Source organism: Erithacus rubecula (genome assembly GCF_903797595.1).
Source record: "Erithacus rubecula genome assembly, contig: scaffold_227_arrow_ctg1, whole genome shotgun sequence".
NCBI lineage: Eukaryota > Metazoa > Chordata > Aves > Passeriformes > Muscicapidae > Erithacus > Erithacus rubecula.
The window spans coordinates 156,113-177,122 of record NW_027636092.1 but is presented as its reverse complement, the minus strand read 5'-3'; the positions used below and the strand labels follow the sequence as shown (position 1 = coordinate 177,122).

General features: G+C 54.0%; 1 gene segment (V, D, J or C); it reads right to left on the bottom strand.

Moving 5' to 3' along the window:
• Positions 1 to 2,239: 2,239 nt before the first annotated feature.
• On the bottom strand, positions 2,240 to 19,846 carry LOC306815783 (immunoglobulin heavy variable 3-64D-like). The segment is given in 2 exons: positions 19,801 to 19,846; positions 2,240 to 2,607 (listed from the first exon to the last, which is right to left on the bottom strand).
• Positions 19,847 to 21,010: the final 1,164 nt, after the last annotated feature.

Here is a 21,010-nt window from a genome sequence, read left to right as displayed (position 1 = left end):
TGCCCTGAGGATTCCTCTGGGTCACCCAAATCTCAGCGATTGGCACCAAATTTCCCTGTTCTCACCAAACCACCATAAACAGCACCAGGAGCAGCACCCCAAGCACCAGCACTTTTGGCACAGAAATAGTCGCCAGAATCCTCTTCCTTGAGGCTGTTCATGGTCAGTGTCACCGAGCTCTGCCCGTTGTCCCTGCAGATCCTGAACCGGCCCTTGACTGACGGCGCGTAGCTGGTGCTGCCATCCTTGCTGATACTTGCAACGAATTCCAAACCCTTCCCGGGTTTTTGGCGCATCCAGCTCATTGCAAAACTCCCAAAATCAAATCCAGAGGCGCGGCAGAGCAGAGTCAGGGACCCCCCGGGGGGCTGCAGGTCCCCCCCGGACTCCAGCAGGGTCACGGCCGCCCGGAGCCCGGCGGGAACAAGGGCAGATGGGGATGAGGCGCCGGATCCGGGCGTGGCTCAAAAATGGGCTTGGCCCGGGGTGGGCGTGGCCCGGGGTGGGCGTGGCGCTGCGGAGGCGCCCGGGACCCACCTGGCAGGGCCAGCAGGGCCAGGAGAGCGAGGAGCGGGAGGGAGCTCGAGGCCGTGGCCGGGATGTGCCGGGATTGGCGTCCCTGGGTGGGTTTGGGGGTTGGTAACCAAATCATTTATTGGGCAATGAATTGACCAGAGGGAGGCAATTAATTAATCAGTGGATTTGGGTTAATTGTGGTGATTGGGGTTTTAAATCACTGGAAACCTCTGATGGAGTGGCAGAGCTGAAACGAGGGTTGTGGGACTCCAGACTCGCTCTTTAAATTGCTTTTCATTGTATCCAGATGATTAATCAATTGATTTATTATTCAAAATATTCTCTATTTTATCCAGATAATTGATCAATTTATTTATTATTTCCAATGCTTCTGATTGTTTTCAGATGATTCAGCAATTCACAGGCCGTGGGTGACCGAGCCCGACCTGCAGATTTTCAGCCACAGCTGTGGGGTCGCCTGGAGAAAAATAAAACAACACAGGCAGTGAATAATGAACAAAACTAAGGAAATAATGGGAATGAAATGAAATAAAATTAATTAATTCCCAAAATCCTGTAAATTGACAAGAAGTCTAATATAAAATTTCAAAAAAAAAAATGAAAATAACAGCAATAAAGAAGATAATAATGAAATGAACTCAAACTCTTCTGGCTCGGATTTTTCTCATTTTGGAGCCAGAACCGCCCCTTCAGGGACTTCCCCAAAAAGCCACAAAAGGCCCAAAATGGCCCCAAATTTCAGGTTTTGTTTTCACTGCAGCTTCAGCTGCTGGCACCTGCTGAGGGCAGAAATTAGTGCAGATAATTACAGGTATTAGAGCTGATAAGTAAAGGTGGCTCAGAAAACACCCAGCTAAATTAATGGGAATAATTGAATTTATTATTTAATTCATTCAGTCTCATTTTTATATAATTAATTGGTTGACAGCAGGGCTAATATTTATTAGTATGCAGGGTTATAATTAAATTGAATTTGGGTTAGTGATTATCATAAGTAGGGTAAATAATTGAATAGATTTGGGTTCCAACTCAATTTAACCCCTCCACGCCCGGATCCGGCGCCTCATCCCCATCTGCCCTTGTTCCCGCAGGGCTCCGGGCGGCCGTGACCCTGCTGGAGTCCGGGGGGACCTGCAGCCCCCCGGGGGGTCCCTGACTCTGCTCTGCCGCGGGGCTGGGTTCGATTTCAAGAGTAGCCACATGGCCTGGTTCCGCCAGAGCCCCGGGAAGGGAGTGGAATTTGTTGCAGGGATCCCCAGCAATGGTGCCAATCCCCAATACGCGCCGTCGGTGCAGGGCAGGTTCAGGATCTGCAGGGACAACGGGCAGAGCTCGGTGACACTGACCATGAACAGCCTCAAGGACGAGGATTCCGGTGTTTATTTCTGTGCCAAACATGCTGCCAGTGGCGCTGGTTGGGCTGTTGCCGCTTATGTTGATGGTTTTTTTCCCCATCCCTCTCACTGTGTCCCCACCCGTCCCCAAATGTCCCCAGACCCTTCCCCCTGATCCCAACCCTTGACCCCCAACCTTGAACAGTGACCCCGAGTCTTGAGCTCCACTCCCAAAATTGAGCTTCACCTCAAAGTCTTTAAGAATAAAGTTTGGATCCAGGGATGAGTGTTGATATTTTGGGTGCAGTGGTCAAAGATTTGGAGGAACGGCCAAGACTTGGGAAAAGGGTTGGGATTGGCCAAAAAGGTCAGGGGGGGTCAGAGCACCTGGGGGGAACAGAAACAGCAGCACCAGCATAACCATTGTAACGTTTGGCACAGAAATAGGCGCCAGAATCCTCGTCCTTGAGGCTGTTCATGGTCAGTGTCACCGAGCTCTGCCCGTTGTCCCTGCAGATCCTGAACCGGCCCTGCACTGACGGCACGTAGCCGGTGCTGCCACCACCGCTGCTGATACTCGCAACGTATTCCAGCGCCTTCCCGGGGCTCTGGCGGATCCAGTACATCCCAAAGCTCCCGAAATTGAACCCAGCCCCGCGGCAGCGCAGAGTCAGGGACCCCCCGGGGGGCTGCAGGTCCCTCCCGGACTCCAGCAGGGTCACGGCCGCCCGGAGCCCTGCGGGAACAAGGGCAGATGGGGATGAGGCGCCGGATCCGGGCGTGGCCCTGGTGATGCAGAAACAAAAACTCCCTGCCCAGTTCAAGTTACAAAGTGTTTATTGTGTTATTGGTGTTTATTTCAGCTCCAGGTGACTCTGACCCTGCTGGAGTCCGGGGGGGACCTGCAGCCCCCCGGGGGGTCCCTGACTCTGCTCTGCCGCGGGGCTGGGTTCGATTTTGGGAGTCATGGAATCAGCTGGGCCCGTCAGAACCCCGGGAAGGGGCTGCAATTTATTGCGGGGATCAACTTCAACAGTGGTTACTCCGTGCTCGCGCCGTCGGTGCGGGGCCGGTTCAGGATCTGCAGGGACAACGGGCAGAGCTCGGTGACACTGACCATGAACAGCCTCAAGGACGAGGATTCCGGCGCCTATTTCTGTGCCAAATCCTCTGATGCAGGTGTTGGTGCTGGTTCTGCTGGTTGCACAGGTGCTGGTGCTCATCATGTTTTTGGCTTCAATCACAAGATCCGGCCCTTGAGCCATGGCACGCACTCAGGGTTGGCACCTTTGCTCTTGATGCTTGCAACCTGTTCCATCAACATCCCTGGGCTCTGGAGGATCCAGAACATTCCAAAACTCCCAAAAATGAATACAGACCCACAACAGAGCAGATTCAGGGACCCCCAGGGGTCTGGATGTCCCCCCAGACTCCAGCAGGATTCTTCAATGTAGATTCATCTGGTTTGGTTGCTAATTCTGTTCCTGTTTATGGTTTGAGCCTGGCCCTGTCCCTTGGTCCCCAGCTGTCCCCAGACCCCTTCCCCCAAACCCCAACCCTTGTCCCCATTCCTGTCCCCGTGGCCCAGCCTGGAACTGGTTCTGACCCAAATCTCCTCCCCTCACCCCGATCTCCACTCTTGGCCCATTTCCACACACTCAGTGCCAATTTTTGGGGTGAATCCCTCAGTGTTTGGTGCTCAAAGGGGAGGTTTGGTTCCACCCCGAAACTCAACTCAAAACAACAGAAATTCAGGGATTTTGGCAAAGGCTCCAGCCCTGCCCCAGATCCGGCACCAAAACGCTTCTCCCGGCGTTGGTTCCACGACAGCTCAGCCAATCAGGGAGAGCCTGTGGAGATTCGGGAGAAATGATCAAAAATGGGGGAGAGTTGAGAGTTGGGATGAGGATGGAGGAGTTTGGGGAAGAAAATCAAGGATGGGACAAAGGGCCGAGATTTCAGGGAAGGATTTGGGGATTTTGGTACATTTGGGGACAAAACAAAGAGGGCTTGGGTCATGAACAGCATCATCACCAAAAACAACACGAAAAGCAGCAGCAGCAGTGTTACCATAACCACTGCTGACACGTTTGGCACAAAAATAAACACCGGAATCCTCGTCCTTGAGGCTGTTCATGGTCAGTGTCACCGAGCTCTGCCCGTTGTCCCTGCAGATCCTGAACCGGCCCCGCACTGATGGTTTGTACCAGGAGCTGCCACTGGTGCTGAACTCCGCGACCCATTCCAGCCCCTTCCCGGGGCTCTGGCGGATCCAGCCCATCCCAAAACTCCCGAAATTGAACCCAACCCCGCAGCAGAGCAGAGTCAGGGACCCCCCGGGGGGCTGCAGGTCCCCCCCCGGGCTCCAGCAGGGTCAGAGTCACCTGGAGATGAAATAAACACAAATATCACAATACACACTTTGTAACTTGAACTGGGCAGGGAGATTTTGTTTCTACATCACCAGGGCACGCCCACTTCGGGCCACGCCCACCCCGGGCCACGCCCACCCCGGGCCACGCCCACCCCAGGCCACACCCGGATCCAGCGTCTCATCCCCATCTGCCCTTGTTCCCGCAGGGCTCCGGGCGGCCGTGACCCTGCTGGAGTCCGGGGGGGACCTGCAGCCCCCCGGGGGGTCCCTGACTCTGCTCTGTCGCGGGGCTGGGTTTGATTTCGGGAGCTTTGGAATGGGCTGGTACCGCCAGAGCCCCGGGAAGGGGCTGGAATACGTAGCAGATATCAACACTGGTGGCACCACCTACTACGCGCCGTCGGTCAAGGGCCGGTTCACGATCTCCAGGGACAACGGGCAGAGCTCGGTGACACTGACCATGAACAGCCTCAAGGACGAGGATTCCGGCGCCTATTTCTGTGCCAAATCTCCTTACACTGGTGCTAGTTTGGGTGCTGCTGCTCCTGGTGCTGTTTATGGTGGTTTGGTGAGAACAGGGAAATTTGGCACCGATCGCTGAGATTTGGGTGACCCAGAGGAATCCTCAGGGCAACGGCCACAAATCCACAGTGTTGGGTCAAAGCTGCCCCAGCTGACACCAACCCCCAGCACTGACCCAAATCTCCACATTTAGGGCAAAGTTCTGGAGAACAAATTCCAGAGCGGAGCCACCAATGAAATAATGTGTGACTGTGGGATCAGAGATAATCAGTGAAATAACAATGATTAGAGGGGCAATGAACGGCTTTGGCTGGATTGACATTGGGCCCAGCAGAGTCCTTTGTGTTCTCTGCCTTATTTGGGGCACAGAGTCGGGATTGGGGTCAAGGGTTTGAGCTTCTGCCATCCCCATCTGCCCTTGTTCCCGCAGGGCTCCGGGCGGCCGTGACCCTGCTGGAGTCCGGGGGGGACCTGCAGCCCCCCGGGGGGTCCCTGACTCTGCTCTGCCGCGCCTCCGGGTTCAATTTTGGAATCCACGACATGTTCTGGATCCGCCAGAGCCCCGGGAAGGGGCTGGAATTTGTAGCATGGATCTACAGCAATGGTGGCAGCACCAGCTACGCTCCGTCAGTCAAGGGCCGGTTCAGGATCTCCAGGGACAACGGGCAGAGCTCGGTGACACTGACCATGAACAGCCTCAAGGACGAGGATTCCGGCGCCTATTTCTGTGCCAGATGTTTCAGCAGTTGGTGTAACAGTTATGCTGTTGCTGCTGCTGGTTTCATTCATCATGCCGGTGGTGGTCCCCAGCCCTTATTGCTCGGTCAGCAAATATCCCAGAATTCCCACACCTTCCCCCAAATCCCAGCCATTGCCCTCAAATGTCAGCCATTCTTCCCCAAACTCCTCCAGAACTGCCCCAACTCTTCACATCCTCACCAGTTCTGACCATCTCTCCAAAATCTCCATTGGGCCCTGATTGGCTGAGCTGTCGTGGAGCCAACGCCGGCAAAAGCGTTTTGGTGCCGGATCTGGGGCAGGGCTGGAGCCTTTGCCAAAATCCCTGAATTTCTGCTGGTTTGAGTTGAGTTATTGGGTGGAACCAAACCTCTCCTGTCATCACCAAACCCTGAGGGATTCAACCAAAAACTGGCACCAATGTTCAGGATGTGGGGCCAAGAGTGGAGATCGGGGTGAGGGGAGGCGATTTGGGTCAGAACCAGTTCCAGGCTGGGCCACGGGGACAGGAATGGGGACAAGGGTTGGGGTTTGGGGGAAGGGACTGGGGACATTTGGGGACAGGTGGAGACACGACGATGGAGAAGGGGCCAAAACCATCAATATCATCAGCGTCACCATCAGCACCCCTGGCACAGAAATAAACACCGGAATCCTCGTCCTTGAGGCTGTTCATGGTCAGTGTCACCGAGCTCTGCCCGTTGTCCCTGGAGATCCTGAACCGGCCCTTGACTGACGGTGCGTAGTAGGTGCTGCCACTCTTGCTGATACCTGCAACCCATTCCAGCGCCTTCCCGGGTTTTTGGCGCATCCAGCCCACCCCAAAACTCCCGAAATCGAACCCAGCCCCGCGGCAGAGCAGAGTCAGGGACCCCCCGGGGGGCTGCAGGTCCCCCCCGGACTCCAGACGGGTCACGGCCGCCCGGAGCCCTGCGGGAACCAGGGCAGATGGGGATGAGGCGCCGGATCCGGGCGTGGCCCGGGGTGGGCGTGGCCCGGGGTGGGCGTGGCGCTGCGGAGGTGCCCGTGACTCAGCTGTGATTTCATTAATTAGTGCAGAGCAATTAGTGCCAATCCCTTCAGCACTAGTTCCACAGAAGGTTCACAGGGCGCGTTTCCACCGTTTCCCATTTCCCTGGTTTCGGTTCGTGTCCCGGCCAATGCCCCAATCAATGTGCCGGGTCAGATTTGCCAATTCCAACGCTCCCATTTCTGCTGTGAGATCGCATCGTGACAAAAGCAAGGCAGGGCTGAAACTCTAAGATTGCAAAGAAAACATCAGTAAAAACATAAAGAAATAATAAATTCAGAGACAATAGATGGAGCAGGGGCAGGAGGAGGTGTGCCATTAATTAATTAACAGATGGAGACTATTTGTGGGTTTTGGGGTTCTGCCCAAATTCAGGGGATCTCCTCCTTCTGCTTCCATCTGGAACCCGAGTCCTGCTTCACCGACCTTGGTGTCTCCTCCCTGTTCTCTTTCCTCTCCCTCAAATGATCAAGGGTTTGAGCTTCTGCCATCCCCATCTGCCCTTGTTCCCGCAGGGCTCCGGGCGGCCGTGACCCTGCTGGAGTCCGGGGGGGACCTGCAGCCCCCCGGGGGGTCCCTGACTCTTCTCTGCCGCGCCTCTGGGTTCAATTTCGGGAGTTACACCATGTACTGGATCCGCCAAAAACCCGGGAAGGGGCTGGAATTGCTCGCAGGGATCCACAGCAATGGTGGCAGCACCTACTACGCGCCGTCAGTCAAGGGCCGGTTCAGGATCTGCAGGGACAACGGGCAGAGCTCGGTGACACTGACCATGAACAGCCTCAGGGACGAGGATTCCGGCGCCTATTTCTGTGCCAGGGGTGGTGCTGGTTGTTTGGGTTCTGGTTGTGCTGCTTATGCTGGTGATTTTGAACCCATCCCTACTCATCCCCAACTGTCCCCAGACCCTTTCCCCAAACCCCAACCCTTGTCCCCATTCCTGCCCCTCTGGCCCAGCCTGGAACTGGTTCTGACCCAAATCTCCTCCCCTCACCCTGATCTCCACTCCCGGCCCCACATCCTGAACATTGGTGCCAATTTTTGGGGTGAATCCGTCAGGGTTTGGTGCAACTGGATGAGATTTGGGGTCACCCAGAGAAATCCTCAGGGTGCAAATAAAGGGAGGGGAAATTTGGGCTGAAATGCTGAAATTTGGGTGAAATGGTCCCAGCTGGGGGAGAGTCGAGAGTTGGGGCAGCGCTGGGGGAGTTTGGTGAGAATGGCCGAGATTGGAGAGCAGGGCGGGGATTTGGGGAAGGATGTGGGAATTTTGAGATATCTGTGGAGTGAGTTATGGGGGCTTGGGAGCACAACAGGCATCACCAATAAAAGCAGCATTTTCACCCCAACCACTGGTGGAACATTTGGCACAGAAATAGGCGCCGGAATCCTCGTCCCTGAGGCTGTTCATGGTCAGTGTCACCGAGCTCTGCCCGTTGTCCCTGCAGATCCTGAACCGGCCCTGCACCGACGGCGCGTAGAAGGTGGTGCCACCATTGTTGATACCCGCAACGTATTCCAGCCCCTTCCCAGGTTTTTGGCGGATCCAGTACATGGCAAAGCTTCCGAAATCGAACCCAGCCCCGCGGCAGAGCAGAGTCAGGGCCCCCCCGGGGGGCTGCAGGTCCCCCCCGGACTCCAGCAGGGTCACGGCCGCCCGGAGACCTGCGGGAACAAGGACCCCTGTGGGGTCCCTGACTCTGCTCTGCCGGGGGTCTGGGTTCAATTTTGGCAGTGAAGCCATTTTCTGGATGCGCCAGAGCCCCGGTGCAGGGATGGAGTTCGTGGCCTATATCAGCAACAATGGTGCCAACACCAACTACGCGCCGTCGGTGCGGGGCCGGTTCAGGATCTCCAGGGACAACGGGCAGAGCTCGGTGACACTGACCATGAACAGCCTCAAGGATGAGGATTCCGGCGCCTATTTCTGTGCCAAAACTCCTGATGGTTGTTGTGCCCCGTATATTTATGGTATTGACGCCCTCACCCAGACCCCAGCCGTCCCCCAATGTCTCCCCAAACCCTTTCCCCAGCCCTCAGCCCCTAACCCAATTCTTTCCCTTTGCCCCAGTTTTGCCCCATTTGCACCAACTCCAGCCCCTCAGCCAGATTCTACCCAAAACTGAACCGGTTCCACCCCAAATCTGCACTTGGGGACCTGAGCCAGAGCCACTGACCCAAACCTCAACAGCTGCCCCGAATCTCGTGTGTTTGGGTCATTTTGGGGTCTGAGATTGGGATTCAGAGCCAAGAGTTGAGTTTGGACCAAGCCCAGTTGGGGGTTTGGGGTTGATGAGCAGGGCTGGTGCAAGTGGGAGAGGATTGGGTTAAAGGGCAGCACGGAGTCACTGACTGGGCTGGCTGGAAGTGTGTGGGGTCATCTGGGGACAGGGCGATGGGAACGGGGCTGAAACCCAAAACAACAATCCAACCAACGTAACGAGCAGCCCAACCAGTGCCAGCAGCCTTGGCACAGAAATAAACACCGGAATCCTCGTCCTTGAGGCTGTTCATGGTCAGTGTCACCGAGCTCTGCCCGTTGTCCCTGCAGATCCTGAACCGGCCCTGCACTGACGGCGCGTAGTCGGTGTTGCCACCATTGTTGTTGATACTCGCCACGTATTCCAGCCCCTTCCCGGGGCTCTGGCGCATCCACGCCATGGGGTAACTCCCAAAACTGAACCCAGCCCCGCGGCAGAGCAGAGTCAGGGACCACCCGGGGGGCTGCAGGTCCCCCCCGGACTCCAGCAGGGTCACGGCCGCCCGGAGCCCTGCGGGAACAAGGGCAGATGGGGATGGCAGAAGCTCAAACCCTTGACCCCAAATCCCGACTCTGTGCCCCAAATAAGGCAGAGAACACAAAGGACTCTGCTGGGCCCAATGTCAATCCAGCCAAAGCCGTTCATTGCCCCTCTAATCATTGTTTATGTCACTGATTATCTCTGATCCCACAGTCACACATTATTTCATTGGTGGCTCCGCTCTGGAATTTGTTCTCCAGAACTTTGCCCTAAATGTGGAGATTTGGGTCAGTGCTGGGGGTTGGTGTCAGCTGGGGCAGCTTTGACCCAACACTGTGGATTTGTGGCCGTTGCCCTGAGGATTCCTCTGGGTCACCCAAATCTCAGCGATTGGCACCAAATTTCCCTGTTCTCACCAAACCACCATAAACAGCACCAGGAGCAGCAGCACTCCAACCAGCACCAGTGTAAGCAGTTTTGGCACAGAAATAGGCGCCGGAATCCTCGTCCTTGAGGCTGTTCATGGTCAGTGTCACCGAGCTCTGCCCGTTGTCCCTGGAGATCGTGAATCGGCCCTTGACTGACGGCGCGTAGCCGGTGCTGCCATCCTTGCTGATACTCGCAACCCATTCCAGCGCCTTCCCGGGTTTTTGGCGCACCCAGCTCATTCCAAAACTCCCGAAATCAAATCCAGAGGCGCGGCAGAGCAGAGTCAGGGACCCCCCGGGGGGCTGCAGGTCCCCCCCGGACTGCAGCAGAGTCAGAGTCACCTGGAGCTGAGATAAACACCAATAACACAATAAACAGTTTCTAACTTGAACTGGGCAGAAGGTTTTTGTTTCTGCATCACCAGGGCCACGCCCGGATCCGGCGCCTCATCCCCATCTGCCCTTGTTCCCGCAGGGCTCCGGGCGGCCGTGACCCTGCTGGAGTCCGGGGGGGACCTGCAGCCCCCCGGGGCATCCATGGCCCTGGTGTGTCGTGGCTCTGGGTTTGATTTTGGCAATCACGGAATGTTCTGGATCCGCCAGAGCCCCGGGAAGGGGCTGGAATACGTTGCACAAATCACCAGCACCGGTGGCAACACCTACTACACGCCGTCGGTTCGGGGCCGGTTCTCGATTTCCAGGGACAACGGGCAGAGCTCGGTGACACTGACCATGAACAGCCTCAGGGACGAGGATTCCGGTGTTTATTTCTGTGCCAGGTGTTCCAGCAGTGGTTGTTATGTTTGGCAGGTCGGTTACAGTTCTCTTGGTGCTGCTCATGGTGTTGATGCCGTGGCCTGAAGCCCCCTCGGCTGGATCCCCAAACATCCCAAAATTTTCACATTCTGTCCCCAAATATCAGCCCTTGCCCTCAAATATCAGCCATTCACCCCAAACTCTTCGATCACAGCCCCAAATTTTGACTTTTTCCCCAATTTGGTCGATGTTGCCCAAATCTCTATTAACCCCTGATTGGCTGAGCTGTCACAAATCCATCAGCGGGAGAATCGGATTGGTGCCAGACCTGGGGCCGGGCTGGAGCCTTTGCCAAAATCCCTGAATTTCTGCGTTTCTGAGATGAGTTTTGGAGCAGAACCAGGCGAGGATTTGGGGTCAGTGGAGAAGATTGGTGCAAACGGGAGAGATTTGGGACAAAGGGTCAGGATTGGGCCAAGGGCTGAGGGTTGGGGGAAAAATCTGGGAACATTTGAGGCTGAGTACCAGAGAATTGGGCAGACCATGAAATACCAACATCACCAATATAACCAGCAATATGAGCACCACCAAGCCAACTGCCATCAGAACCCGCGGCACAGAAATAAACACCGGAATCCTCGTCCCTGAGGCTGTTCATGGTCAGTGTCACCGAGCTCTGCCGGTTGTCCCTGCAGATCCTGAACCGGCCCCGCACCGACGGCGCGTAGAAGGTTCTGCCATCCTTGTGCAAACTGGCAACGAATTCCAGCCCCTTCCCGGCACTCTGGCGGTACCAGCCCATTCCATAATCCCCGAAATTGAACCCGGAGGCGCGGCAGAGCAGAGTCAGGGACCCCCCGGGGGGCTGCAGGTCCCCCCCGGACTCCAGCAGGGTCACGGCCGCCCGGAGCCCTGCGGGAACAAGGGCAGATGGGGATGAGGTGCCGGATCCGGGCGTGGCCCTGGTGATGCAGAAACAAAAACTCCCTGCCCAGTTCAAGTTACAAAGTGTTTATTGTGTTATTGGTGTTTATTTCATCTCCAGGTGACTCTGACCCTGCTGGAGTCCAGGGGGGACCTGCAGCCCCCCGGGGGGTCCCTGACTCTGCTCTGCCACGCCTCCGGGTTCAATTTCGGGAGTTTTGGGATGGGCTGGATCCGCCAGAGCCCCGGGAAGGGGCTGGAAGGGGTCGCGGAGTTCAGCACCAGTGGCAGCTCCTGGTACAAACCATCAGTGCGGGGCAGGTTCAGGATCTGCAGGGACAACGGGCAGAGCTCGGTGACACTGACCATGAACAGCCTCAAGGACGAGGATTCCGCTGTTTATTTCTGTGCCAAAGATTCTGGTGGCAGTTTTGCTGTTGCTGATTTTATTGATGGTTTTGGCTCTTTCCCTGTCACTGTGTCCTCATCTGTCCCCAAATGTCCCCAGACTCTTTCCCCTGCCCAGGCATTGAAGCTTTTATTTGTTTTGGTTCTGGGCAAATTAGGGAGGATCCCTCCTAGTTGGATCAATATAGGAAAGAGATTCCAACAGGTTTGGAGAGATTCCAACAGATTCAAAGCTCAACTTTGGGCCCAGGATAAGAGCCCGGGGTCAGTCTTCAAGGTCACATGAAGGGCTGGGATTTTGGGGATGGGTCTGGGGACATTTGGGGACAGGTGAGGATACGGGAACAGGAATGAGGCTAAAACCATCAACATAATTAGCACCAGCATTATAAACATAAGCAACAACAGTATAAATATAAGCACCGGCTGATTTGGCACAGAAATAAACACCGGAATCCTCGTCCTTGAGGCTGTTCATGGTCAGTGTCACCGAGCTCTGCCCGTTGTCCCTGGAGATCCTGAACCTGCCCTGCACTGACGGCGCGTAGAATGTGCTGCCACCAGTGTTGATACTCGCGACCCATTCCAGCCCCTTCCCAGGTTTCTGGCGGATCCATCTCATTTCACAACTCTCGAAATCGAACCCAGCCCCGCGGCAGAGCAGAGTCAGGGACCCCCCGGGGGGCTGCAGGTCCCCCCCGGACTCCAGCAGGGTCACGGCCGCCCGGAGCCCTGCGGGAACAAGGGTAGATGGGGATGAGGTGCCGGATCCGGGCATGGAGGGGTTAAATTGAGTTGGAACCCAAATCTCTTCAAATATTTACCCTACTTATGATAATCACTAACCCAAATTCAATTTAATTATAACCCTGCATACTAATAAATATTAGCCCTGATGTCAACCAATAAATTGCATAAAAATGAGAATGAATGAAATAAAATAATAAATTCAATTATTCCTATTATTTTAGCAGGGGGTTTACTGAGTCACCTTTAATTATCAGCTCTAATTCCTCTAATTATCTGCACTAATTTCTGCCCCCAGCAGGTGCCAGCAGCTGCAGCTGCAGTGAAACCTGAAATTTGGGGCCATTTTGGGCCTTTTGTGGCTTTTTGGGGAAATCCCTGAAGGGGCGGTTCCACCCCCAAAATGAGAAAAATCTGAGCCAGAAGAGTTTGTGTTCATTCCATTGTTATCTTGTTTATTGCTGTTATTTTCTTTTTTTTTTTTGAAATTTTATATTAGATTTTTGTCAATTTACAGGATTTTGGGAAATAATTAATTTTATTTCATTTCATTCCTATTATTTCCTTAGTTTTGTTCATTATTCACTGCCTGTGTTGTTTTATTATTTTCCAGACGACCCCACAGCTGTGGCTGAAAATCTGCAGGTCGGGCTCGGTCACCCACGGCCTGTGAATTGCTGAATCATCTGGAAACAATCAGCAGCATTGGAAATAATAAATAAATAGTTGAAATATCGGGATACAATAAACAACACTTTTAATAATCACTAAATTGCTGAATTATCTGAATAAAATAAAAAGCAATTTAAAGAGCGAGGCTGGAGTCCCACAACCCTCGTTTCAGCTCTCCCACTCCATCAGAGGTTTCCAGTGATTTAAAACCCCATTCACCACAAATTAACCCCAATCCACTGATTAATTAATTGCCTCCCTCTGATCAATTCATTGCCCAATTAATGATTTGGTTACCAACCCCCAAACCCACCCAGGGACGCCAACCCTGTCACATCCCGGCCACGGCCTCGAGCTCCCTCCCGCTCCTCGCCCTCCTGGCCCTGCTGGCCCTGCCAGGTGGGTCCTGAAGGGCCACGCCCACCCCGGGCCACGCCCACCCCGAGCCACGCCCGGATCCGGCGCCTCATCCCCATCTGCCTTTGTTCCCACAGGGCTCCGGGCGGCCGTGACCCTGCTGGAGTCCGGGGGGGACCTGCAGCCCCCCGGGGGGTCCCTGACTCTGCTCTGCCGTGCCTCCGGGTTCAATTTTGGAGAATTTGGCATGGGCTGGTACCGCCAGAGGCCCAGGATGGCGCTGGAATGGCTTGCCAGTATCCAGAAGAGTGGAAAAACCTGGTACCCATCATTGTTCAAGGGCCGGTTCAGGATCTGCAGGGACAACGGGCAGAGCTCGGTGACACTGACCATGAACAGCCTCAAGGACGAGGATTCTGGTGCCTATTTCTGTGCCAAATCACCAAACAGTGGGGATGCTGTTGGTGGTTTTGTTGACGTTCTGGTTTGGGTGACCCAGAGGAATCCTCACAGCAATGGTTACAAATCCACAGTGTTGGGTCAAAGCTGCCCCAGCTGACACCAACCCCCAGCACTGACCCAAATCTCCACATTTAGGGCAAAGTTCTGGAGAACAAAGTCAAATTTTGGGGTCGGGAGTTGTGGTTTGGGGTCAGGGGTTGGGAACTGAGAGCAGAGCAGGGCAAGGATGGTCAAGAGCCGGGGCTGGGACTGGGGGCTGGGGGGAGGGAGTGGGGAAATTTGGGAATCAAAGATGGAGGTGGGGCCAGTGCCTTATTAACCATATGTAAAACTATTGCCAAAGATATTGACACTAATTGCTCTGCGCTAATTAATGTAATGAGTGACTGTGGTGCAGTCAGCGAGGGGAGACGGCGCTTTGTGAAGAGCGAACGAGCTGGAGAAGGCGCAGAATGGAGGGGCGGCCATCTTGATTCTGTACGTGTGTGTGTGTGTGACACGTCCCAGCGACGGGGACAGAGCTGGAGCTGAGCCCTGGGGGAGGCTCTGGGGACATTTGGGGACAGCTGAGGACTCAAAGATGGGCGAGGGCACACCCCCGGCGTCGTCACCATAACCACCAACAGCGGCATTAGGATCTCCAGCACTTTTGGCACAGAAATCCAAATCCCGACTCTGTGCCCCAAATAAGGCAGAGAACACAAAGGACTCTGCTGGGCCCAATGTCAATCCAGCCAAAGCCGTTCATTGCCCCTCTAATCATTGTTTATGTCACTGATTATCTCTGATCCCACAGTCACACATTATTTCATTGGTGGCTCCGCTCTGGAATTTGTTCTCCAGAACTTTGCCCTAAATGTGGAGATTTGGGTCAGTGCTGGGGGTTGGTGTCAGCTGGGGCAGCTTTGACCCAACACTGTGGATTTGTGGCCGTTGCCCTGAGGATTCCTCTGGGTCACCCAAATCTCAGCGATTGGCACCAAATTTCCCTGTTCTCACCAAACCACCATAAACAGCACCAGGAGCAGCAGCACCCAAACTAGCACCAGTGTAAGCATTTTTGGCACAGAAATAGGCGCCGGAATCCTCGTCCTTGAGGCTGTTCATGGTCAGTGTCACCGAGCTCTGCCCGTTGTTCCTGGAGATCGTGAACCGGCCCTTGACTGACGACGCGTAGTCGGTGCCGCCACACTTGCTGATACCTGCAACCCATTCCAGCCCCTTCCCGGGTTTTTGGCGCATCCAGCTCATTCCAAAACTCCCGAAATCAAATCCAGCCCCACGGCAGAGCAGAGTCAGGGACCCCCCAGGGGGCTGCAGGTCCCGAGCGCCTCATCCCTTCCTCAAATCTTCACCAAAGACCTCTGGTTTGGTCTCAAATCTCCAGATAATGAAGTGAATTAAATACCCACCATCCCTGTAGTTAACCCCTCTCAATTCATTGCCTTGAGCTGCTCCATTGATTTCCCCAATTAACAACCCTGTTAATGGCCCCATAGACCCCACGGACCCCAACCCTGTCACAACCCGGCCACTGCCTCGAGCTCCCTCCCGCTCCTCGCCCTCCTGACCCTGCTGGCCCTGCCAGGTGGGTCGCAGGAGCCTCCGCAGCGTCACACCCATCCCGGGCCACGCCCACCCAGGGCCACGCCCGGATCCGGCGCCTCATCCCCATCTGCCCTTGATCCCGCAGGGCTCCGGGCGGCCGTGACCCTGCTGGAGTCCGGGGGGGACCTGCAGCCCCCCGGGGGGTCCCTGACTCTGCTCTGCCGCGGGGCTGGGTTCGATTTCGGGAGTTATGAAATGAGATGGATCCGCCAGAAACCTGGGAAGGGGCTGGAATGGGTCGCGAGTATCAACACTGGTGGCAGCACCTTCTACGCGCCGTCAGTGCGGGGCCGGTTCATGATCTCCAGGGACAACGGGCAGAGCTCGGTGACACTGACCATGAACAGCCTCAGGGACGAGGATTCCGGTGTTTATTTCTGTGCCAAATCTGCTGGTGCTTATATTCATACTGTTGTTGGTTATATTTATACTGCTGGTGCTAATTATGTTGATGGTTTTAGCTCCATTCCTGTTTCCGTATCCTCACCTGTCCCCAAATGTCCCCAGACCCATCCCCAAAATCCCAGCCCTTGATGTGACCTTGACAACTGATCCCGGGCTCTTATCCTGGGCCCAAAGTTGAGCTTTGAATCTGTTGGAACCTCTCCAAACCTGTTGGAATCACTTTCCTAGAGGGAACCAATAAGAAGGGATTATAACTAATTTGCCCAGAACCAAAACAAATAAAAGTTTCAATGACTGTGCAGGGGAAAGAGTCTGGGGACATTTGGGGACAGGTGAGGACACAGTGACAGGGAAAGAGCCAAAACCATCAATAAAATCAGCAACAGCAAAACTGCCACCAGAATCTTTGGCACAGAAATAAACAGCGGAATCCTCGTCCCTGAGGCTGTTCATGGTCAGTGTCACCGAGCTCTGCCCGTTGTCCCTGCAGATCCTGAACCGGCCCCTGACCGAGGGCGTGAACCACGTTCGGCCGTTCCCATCGATCTCCGCGAGCCATTCCGGCGCCTTCCCGGGTTTTTGGCGCAACCAGAACATGGCGACACTCCCGAAATCAAACCCAGCCCCGCGGCAGAGCAGAGTCAGGGACCCCCCGGGGGGCTGCAGGTCCCCCCCGGACTCCAGCAGGGTCACGGCCGCCCGGAGCCCTGCGGGAACAAGGGCAGATGGGGATGAGGCGCCGGATCCGGGCGTGGAGGGGTTAAATTGAGTTGAAACCCAAATCTATTCAATTATTCACCCTAATGATGATAATCACTAACCCAAATTCAATTTAATTATAAGTCTGCATACTAATAAATATTAGCCCTGATGTCAACCAATTAATTGTATAAAAATAAGAATGAAACAAATAAAATAATACATTCAATAATTCCCATTAATTTAGCTGGGTGTGTTCTAAGTCATCTTTAATTATCAGCTCTAATACCTCTAATTATCTGCACTAATTTCTTCCCCCAGCAGGTGCCAGCAGCTGCAGTTGCAATGAAAACAAAACCGGAAATTTGGGGCCATTTTGGGCCTTTTGTGGCTTTTTGGGGAAGTCCCCAAAGGGGCGGTTCTGGCCCCAAAATGAGAAAAACCCGAGCCAGACGAGTTTGTGTTCATTCCATTATTATCTTGTTTATTGCTGTTATTTTAATTTTGTTTTTGAAATTTTCTATTAGACTTTTTGTCAATTTACAGGATTTTGGGAATTAATTAATTTTATTTCATTTCATTCCCATTATTTCCTTAGTTTTGTTCAGTATTCGCTGCCTGTGTTGTTTTATTATTTTCCAGACGACCCCACAGCTGTGGCTGAAAATCTGCAGGTCGGGCTCGGTCACCCACGGCCTGTGAATTGCTGAATCATCTGGAAACAATCAGCAGCATTGGAAATAATAAATAAATTGATGAATTATCTGAATAAAATAAAGAATATTTTGAATAATACATCAATTGATTAATCATCTGGATACAATGAAAAGCAATTTAAAGAGCGAGTCTGGAGTCCCACAGCCCTCGTTTCAACTCTCCCACTCCACCAGAGGTTTCCAGACATTTAAAACCCCAATCACCACAATTAACCCAAATCCACTGATTAATTAATTGCCTCCCTCTGATCAATTCATTGCCCAATTAATGATTTGGTTACCAACCCCCAAACCCACCCAGGGACGCCAATCCCGGCACATCCCGGCCACGGCCTCGAGCTCCCTCCCGCTCCTCGCCCTCCTGGCCCTGCTGGCCCTGCCAGGTGGGTCCTGCAGGGCCACGCCCACCCCGGGCCACGCCCACCCCGGGCCAGGCCCATTTTTGGGCCACGCCCGGATCCGGCGCCTCATCCCCATCTGCCCTTGTTCCCGCAGGGCTCCGGGCGGCCGTGACCCTGCTGGAGTCCGGGGGGGACCTGCAGCCCCCCGGGGGGTCCCTGACTCTGCTCTGCCGCGGGGCTGGGTTCAATTTCGGGAGTTTTGGGATGGGCTGGATACGCCAGAGCCCCGGGAAGGGGCTGGAAGACGTTGCAGGTATCAGCAAGAGTGGCAGCACCTGGTACGCATCGTCAGTCAAGGGCCGGTTCAGGATCTCCAGGGACAACGGGCAGAGCTCGGTGACACTGACCATGAACAGCCTCAAGGACGAGGATTCCGGCACCTATTTCTGTGCCAAATCTGGTTACACTGGTGGTGGTTATGGTGCTGCTGCTCCTGGTGCTGTTTATTGTGGTTTGGTGAGAACAGGGAAATTTGGTGCTGATCGCTGAGATTTGGGTGACCCAGAGGAATCCTCAGGGCAACGGCCACAAATCCACAGTGTTGGGTCAAAGCTGCCCCAGCTGACACCAACCCCCAGCACTGACCCAAATCTCCACATTTAGGGCAAAGTTCTGGAGAACAAATTCCAGAGCGGAGCCACCAATGAAATAATGTGTGACTGTGGGATCAGAGATAATCAGTGACATAAACAATGATTAGAGGGGCAATGAACGGCTTTGGCTGGATTGACATTGGGCCCAGCAGAGTCCTTTGTGTTCTCTGCCTTATTTGGGGCACAGAGTCAGGATTTGGATTTCTGTGCCAAAAGTGCTGGAGATCCTAATGCCGCTGTTGGTGGTTATGGTGACGACGCCGGGGGTGTCCCCTCGCCCATCTTTGAGTCCTCAGCTGTCCCCAAATGTCCCCAGAGCCTCCCCCAGGGCTCAGCCCCAGCTCTGTCCCCGTCGCTGGGACGTGTCACACACACACACATGGACAGAATCAAGATGGCCGCCCCTCCATTCTGCGCCTTCTCCAGCTCGTTCGCTCTTCACAAAGCGCCGTCTCCCCTCGCTGACTGCACCACAGTCACTCATTACATTAATCAGCGCAGAGCAATTAGTGTCAATATCTTTGGCAATCGTTTTACATATGGTTAATAAGGCACTGGCCCCATCTCCATCTTTGATTCCCAAATTTCCCCACTCCCTCCCCCCAGCCCCCAGTCCCAGCCCTGGCTCTTGACCATCCATCCCAACCTTGCCCTGCTCTGCTCCCAGTTCCCAACCCCTGACCCCAAACCACAACTCCCGACCCCAAAATTTGACTTTGTTCTCCAGAACTTTTCCCTAAATGTGGAGATTTGGGTCAGTGCTGGGGGTTGGTGTCAGCTGGGGCAGCTTTGACCCAACACTGTGGATTTGTGGCCGTTGCCCTGAGGATTCCTCTGGGTCACCCAAATCACAGCGATTGGCACCAAATTTCCCTGTTCTCACCAAACAACCATAAACAGCACCAGGAGCAGCACTCCAAGCACCAGCACTTTTGGCACAGAAATAGGCGCCAGAATCCTCGTCCTTGAGGCTGTTCATGGTCAGTGTCACCGAGCTCTGCCCGTTGTTCCTGGAGATCGTGAACCGGCCCTTGACTGACGGCGCGTAGACGGTGCTGCTGCCACTCTTGCTGATACTTGCAACGAATTCCAAACCCTTCCCGGGTTTTTGGCGCATCCAGCCCATTGCAAAACTCCCAAAATCAAATCCAGAGGCGCGGCAGAGCAGAGTCAGGGACCCCCCGGGGGGCTGCAGGTCCCCCCCGGACTCCAGCAGGGTCACGGCCGCCCGGAGCCCTGCGGGAACAAGGGCAGATGGGGATGAGGCAACGGATCCGGGCGTGGCTCAAAAATGGGCGTGGCCCGGGGTGGGCGTGGCCCGGGGTGGGCGTGGCGCTGCAGGACCCACCTGGCAGGGCCAGCAGGGCCAGGAGGGCGAGGAGCGGGAGGGAGCTCGAGGCCGTGGCCGGCATGTGCCGGGATTGGCGTCCCTGGGGGGGTTTGGGGGTTGGTAACCAAATCATTAATTGGGCAATGAATTGATCAGAGGGAGGCAATTAATTAATCAGTGGATTTGGGTTAATTTGTGGTGATTGGGGTTTTAAATCACTGGAAACCTCTGATGGAGTGGGAGAGCTGAAACGAGGGCTGTGGGACTCCAGCCTCGCTCTTTAAATTGCTTTTTATTTTATTCAGATAATTCAGCAATTTAGTGATTATTAAAAGTGTTATTTATTGTATCCTGATATTTTAACAATATATTTATTATTTCCAATGCTGCTGATTGTTTCCAGATGATTCAGCAATTCACAGGCCGTGGGTGACCGAGCCCGACCTGCAGATTTTCAGCCACAGCTGTGGGGTTGTCTGGAAAATAATAAAACAACACAGGAAGCGAATACTGAACAAAACTAAGGAAATAATGGGAATAAAATGAAATTAAATAAATTAATTCCACAAAATCTTGAAAAATGAAAAATCCCCAAATTTAAAAATCAGAGAATATAAGGAAAATAATTGCAATAAATAAGGAATTAATGGAATGAACACAAACTCGTCTGGCTCGGATTTTTCTCATTTTGGGGCCAGAACCGCCCCTTCAGGGACTTCCCCAAAAAGCCACAAATGGCCCAAAATGGCCCCAAATTTCAGGTTCTGTTTTCACTGCAGCTGCAGCTGCTGGCACCTGCTGGGGGCAGAAATTAGTGCAGATAATTAGAGGAATTAGAGCTGATAAGTAAAGGTGGCTCAGAAAACACCCAGCTAAATTAATGGGAATAATTGAATTTATTATTTTATTTCATTCAGTCTCATTTTTATATAATTAATTGGTTGACAGCAGGGCTAATATTTATTAGTATGCAGACTTATAATTAAAGCGAATTTGGGTTAGTGATTATCATAAGTAGGGTGAATAATTGAATAGATTTGGGTTCCAACTCAATTTAACCCCTCCATGCCCGGATCCGGCGCCTCATCCCCATCTGCCCTTGTTCCCGCAGGGCTCCGGGCGGCCGTGACCCTGCTGGAGTCCGGGGGGACCTGCAGCCCCCCGGGGGGTCCCTGACTCTGCTCTGCCGCGGGGCTGGGTTCGATTTCAAGAGTAGCCACATGGCCTG